Raw genomic sequence first — 6,000 nt, 5'->3', positions numbered from 1 at the left:
CATAAAGAACCCCTGGCACTACCGACTCAGTTTTCAAAGGAGGCTAATCTCGGCAGGCCCTATTAAACCTGCGCCCCCCAGACAAATGTTCAGGTACTGCCTTTACTTTCAATGAAAACTCTCACCTCCCAAAAGCCTGCGCACTCTGCCATTTTAAAATTCTCTCTGCACTCGAACCCCACACCAACCACCCCTCACCATCTAATAACAAACAAAAAATGACCCACATTTTGGCTGCTCTTATTAACGCAAGGTGGCTATGTAAACATAAAGAAGAAATCGCTGATTTGATACACTCATTAAAACTTGATCTTCTTTTCATTACTGAAACATGGACCAATCCTTCATCAGAGCCTGACCTATTAGTTGCAGTCCCAGAAGGTTATAACATTCTCAAGCAAGATAGGGCCTTGAAAATAGGTTGTGGAATAGCTGTAATATATTGTAACCATCTCAAAACCTCTATAAGTTCAGTTCCTCTCACCACATGTGAAGCTATACAATTTTCTACAGTACTCACACCTACCCAACGCCTTAAAGGCATTTTACTTTATCGTCCACCAGGTAGTAAAACTGAATTTCTAGGTTCCTTCACTGACATTCTGGAATCCCTTGCTACTGATAACACAACCACCATTCTAGGTGACTTCAACTTTGCCTTAGAAAATCTGGAAGACAAAGACACCAAAAGACTCCTATCAGATTTTGAATCGTTGGGTCTGACGCAACTGGTTCCTTACAGTACCTATGAAGCTGGCCAGACGCTAGATGGGTTATTCTCTAACGACAAAAACATCAAAATAAAGGAAATCCTGCCACTAGCATGGTCCGACCACCATGCTGTTACGTTTCAAATTCAACTTAACTCTTCCATACATACAACTGCCACTACACACTCCGGGACATTTAAATCGTGGAGAGATCTTGATAATCAATCACTCATTGAAACCCTCACGCAGCCAGCTATCTCCAAGGATCCTAACATAGCTGCTAAATAATACACCCATTGGCTCACCACAGCCATGAATAAATTAGTACCCACAAAATCTATTTCCAAAAATCGTAACTCACCCTCAGCCCCCTGGTTTACCAACGCCCTTAGAAATCAAAAACAGATATGTCGAAATCGAGAACGACATTAGAGAAAGGTTTATACTGCTGAGGACAAATCTCTCTACAAAAACGAACTTGCAATATACAAAAAATAGATTTTGGAAGAAAAAAGTCTTTACTACTCAACTCAGATCGAGCAAGTCAAACATTCCAACAAACAATTGTATCAGGTCATATCCAAACTTTCTAAGCTACCCCCTCAATCACTGCCTACTCCCTCACAACTGTTCTGTAATGATCTTGCCAGCTTTTTCTATGATAAAGTTAACAATATCTACACCAATTTCTCCCATAGGAATACTGATCCCTCTCATCCCCTTCAAACTACCTCACTTAAGTCTACCCAGCCCGTATTCAGGCAGTTCCCAGCGACTAATATAGCTGAGGTTTCCAAGATCATGATCACCATCAAATCAGGCTCAGCCTATGATCCCTGTCCTCCTTAAATTCTTTTTCCTGTAACAGAGATAGTGGCCCCCCAACTTACAGAAATTTTCAATTCCATGTTCTCCACAGGGGTTTATCCCGTCATCTGGAAAGACACCCTTCTTAAACCCCTTTTGAAAAAACCTCACCAGGACGCTGAGAATACTAACAACTATAGGCCTATTGCCAGCTTGCCTTTTGCAGCAAAATTAGCAGAAAAACTGATGAATATACAACTATCCCAGTACATCGAAGATCATTCCCTATTAGACGACACCCAGTTTGGCTTTCGCAAACACCATAGTACCGAGGCAGCACTTATCAAAGCCACAGACGAGATAAGAACTATTCTCGATCAACGTGGGATGGCAGTACTTATCCTGCTTGACCTATCCGCTGCCTTTGACACGGTCGACCACAACATCTTGATCGACCGTGTCAATGCCATAGGTATCCCGGATAAGGCCAAAGATCTTCTCACCTCCTTGCTCTCCAACCGCACCCAAATGGTACAGCTGGGTAATTTCAGCTCCGCCCGGATGACACTCCCCTGTGGCGTCCCCCAAGGCTCATCCCTAAGTCCAACGCTATTTAATGTCTACGTGACAGATCTAGCAAGGGTCATCAAGGACTTTGGGATGAGCCTAACATCTTACGCAGATGACACCCAGCTGATCTTAGCTATAAAAAACAACGGAGAGGAAATTGCGGCCAATTTCATCATAGTATGGTGACCATCAGTAACTGGATGACAACCAACTGTCTCAAATTAAATTCCAATAAAACGGAAGTAATGATATTCGGAAACCTCTCCCCTCACTGGCCAGGAGCATGGTGGCCCACTGAACTAGGCCCTCCGCCCACACCAGTTACCAAAGTAAAAAATCTGGGAATACTGCTAGACGACAAACTAACATTTGCTGCACATGCAAATTCTATTGTGTCTACCGATTCTACAAGCTTAAGTCCATTAAGAAAATCCTTCCCTTCCTTCCCCCCAACTCAGGTAAAACTTTGGTCACTGCTTTTGTCATGTCATCTCTTGACTATTGTAATGGACTTTTCATCAATGCTCAACAGAAAGTCATTCATAAGTTACAATCTGTACAAAATGCAACCGCAAGAATGCTTTCGGGTACTCCAAAATTCAAACCTATCACCCAAGTGATCAAAAACTACCACTGGTTGGCGGTGAAGAATCGAATCAAATTTAAGGCACTTTGCATAGCCTATAAAGCCTCCCGTAAATTAGGGCCCCATTTTCTTATGAAATCCTTGGCATTCTATGCCCCCAGTAGAGCACTACGCTCTATGAATGCCTTGCTAATGACCGTGCCCCGGACCAAAACCACCTCATGGGGTGACCGTCATTTTACTGTCACTACAGCTAAACTGTGGAACTCGCTTGACATGGACATCAGATCATGCCCTACACTTACTGTTTTCAGAAGAAAAATAAAAACCTGGTTATTTAACCAATAATTTCCCCTACCATCTCTCTGGTCTGCCTCCGTTCACAGCACAGAGACGCCCTTGGGCATTTGTTTGCGCTTAATAAATTTCATAAATAAATAATAAATTTCATAAATAAATAAACGATGCCACCCTTCTGGACCATGAATGCGGTTTTACAGGGGTTGGTATCTCCATCCATCTATACTTGAAGCCCTTAGGCATTTGTGACACTAATCCATTGCTAAAAGGCCGAGTGACCAAAGGTGTCCATACCCCAAGCTATGGCTTGGTTTCCCTTCAGAACACCTGAGAAAGACTTGAAAACACCAGGATACAACGTGAACACTCTTCAAAATAAGACTCTGCACACTAGCTACAAAGATACCAAGATACAATGTAGATAAAGCTCCACACTCATTTGCCAAGTAGAAAGAAATATTAATTGCAGCAAATTCCCATATATAAGATAGCAATAATGCATATGAAAAACGTATGCATATAGTGAATATATATACACACAAGAATAAATGCATAGAAAGATAACTATAGGCGCACAAGGATAAGTAATGAGAGCATGGCATACTTCACTGGTTGATTGTCTGAAATCATCCTGACAGCACAACTGGAAGAACCCGAACACAGCCTTGACAGGAGCCCTCAACTGGGACACGGTTTCCAGGTGGTGGGTCCACGGCTGAAAAGAGTTCTTAGTCAAATGCCAAGAAGCCTCTGGCTTTATACTCTTACGAACACAGAGAGAGGTTTCTAGAAGCTCCCCATCCGTTCATTTGCACTCTAGGTGCTGACGGCACTCTCTGCGTCGAGGTCACTCACCAGAGCTGGCCAGGGTCCAATGAGAGCTCAGGCAGAGTTCTTCACTTTCTTATCCTTGGGCTATGCAGCCCCCACTGTCTGTTCTAGCCTTATCTCTCTCGTCCAGTGACGAATATTTCTGTCTGTACACAAGTAACTCAGCCCGCCTTCGTTCTCAGAAGAAACTCAGGATCAGACAGACACAATATGAAACCATGTACACAAAATACAGTTAAAACAATATGGAGTCAATGGCCAGCACATGATCTCTGAATTTATAAATTCATGTAGCATTACAGGCTGTTATCTGAGGCCACTGTTGGGCATCTTCCACTTAGCACAATAAATTAAGAGGCAGATGACTGTGATTACTAGAATTACTACCCACTGAAATACCAGAACTTGACCTATCTTGACCTTCCCCATTAAATTGCATGTCAAGGTCAGAAAGTTCAGAACAGATTATGGACACTCATGACTTAGGCGAAGCAATGGCTGAACACCATGAGGCTAGAATCTTGCAACGGTGTACTGTGTGTGCTACCTGAACACAAATATAAGGTTGACAACAGGGATGGGAGAAGTGTCCTACTTAAGACCTCTCCTGGAACGGGACTTCAGATAGTGCTATCAACAACATTCAAGGTGTTATTGAGGCAGTGGATTCAGTATGGAGAGCTTCAGGTAGTTCAATCGGCGCAGCGCCAATGCTATTGAAGAGGTGGGTTTCCGTTTGGTTAGACCACAGGTAGTTCTATCCAGGTTGTCCTAGGTTTCATTGAAGACCTGGGTTTCAGTTTAATTCGACCACAGGTAGTTCTATCGAGGTTGTCCTAAGTATCATTGAATTGATGGGTTTCTGTTTGGTCAAACTACAGGTAGTTCTGTCGAGGTTGTCCTAGGTATGATGGAAGCAATCGGTTTCAAGATGGTAAGACTACGAGTAGTTCTGTCGAGGTTGTCCTAGGTATGATGGAAGCAATCGGTTTCAAGATGGTAAGACTACGAGTAGTTCTGTCGAGGTTGTCCTAGGTATGATGGAAGCAATCGGTTTCAAGATGGTAAGACTACGAGTAGTTCTGTCGAGGTTGTCTTAGGTATCATGGAAGACATGGGTTTCAGTACGATTAGACGACACGTAGTTGTTTCGAGGTTGTTCTAGGTATTATGGAATTAAAATGTTCTTAGATATCCAACGTGATGAAATTAGATTGTTGCTAATGGCACTGCAGCTATACCATTTAGATTGCATAATATTCTTACATTGTTAAGGTTGTGTTTTTTTGAGATTTTAGAGATTTTTTAGTGTTTTTAGAAATTGTATTGTTAATGAATTATTGCAAATAATGTTTATATGTAATGAAATGTACATACTTTTTATTCATTTGTAATGTGAAAAAAAGTTGATGATGATGGTGATTATGAATAAAATGTGTAGGTTGCATATAAGGTATGTAAGGAATTGGATTACTGGTTGAGGGGGGTGAAACCCTACTCAAGCAGCAACCACAATACTTGTCAGGAATGAGTCACAACCAAACTTCAAATTAACCTGTGCTCACCGTTTTCGTAGCTTGGCACAAAGCAGTCAGGCTTAACTTAGAGGCAATGTGTGAAGTATTTGTGCCACACTTCAAACATTAATACATTGAAAACACACCACAAAAAGGATCCCACAACAGATTACTAAAATAAAGCACATTTTATTAAATAAAATAAGTTCAAATAACAATGATTTAATCAGTTGATCCAGAAATATGCAATTTTAAACTTTTAAGCGAAAATAGCACCAAAAAGCCCAAAGCGTCACTCATGGCTATGTGGTCATGCAAAACTGGGAGAAGGTCACAAGTTCAGGATGACAACTATGGAGCGGTGGTCAGATACAGGGACCAGGCTAGCCCCACTGAAAATGTACCTTCTCAGTCCAGCGCAAAGTGTCCTGTTCCTGGAAGAGGGGGCTGAGAGGACAAGAGAAGCATCATGGACAGTCATCTAGTAGTGCAAAGAGCAGTCCTGGCATCACAGACAGTTGTTGCTATAGCAGGAAGTTCCTGTTTTCATCATGAATGGTTGGTCCGGCACTTCGCTTTGGCTCTCCCTGCAAGCGATTGATGCTGTAGTGCTTGTGAATCCATTTGACTTAGCACTGAGCTGTACGAGTGACATGTTTTTGGTGCCAACAGGCCTGTT

This window comes from Lissotriton vulgaris, chromosome 2_1 (assembly GCF_964263255.1).
Source record: "Lissotriton vulgaris chromosome 2_1, aLisVul1.2, whole genome shotgun sequence".
Lineage (NCBI taxonomy): Eukaryota > Metazoa > Chordata > Amphibia > Caudata > Salamandridae > Lissotriton > Lissotriton vulgaris.
Note: the sequence above shows the minus strand (reverse complement) of the source record.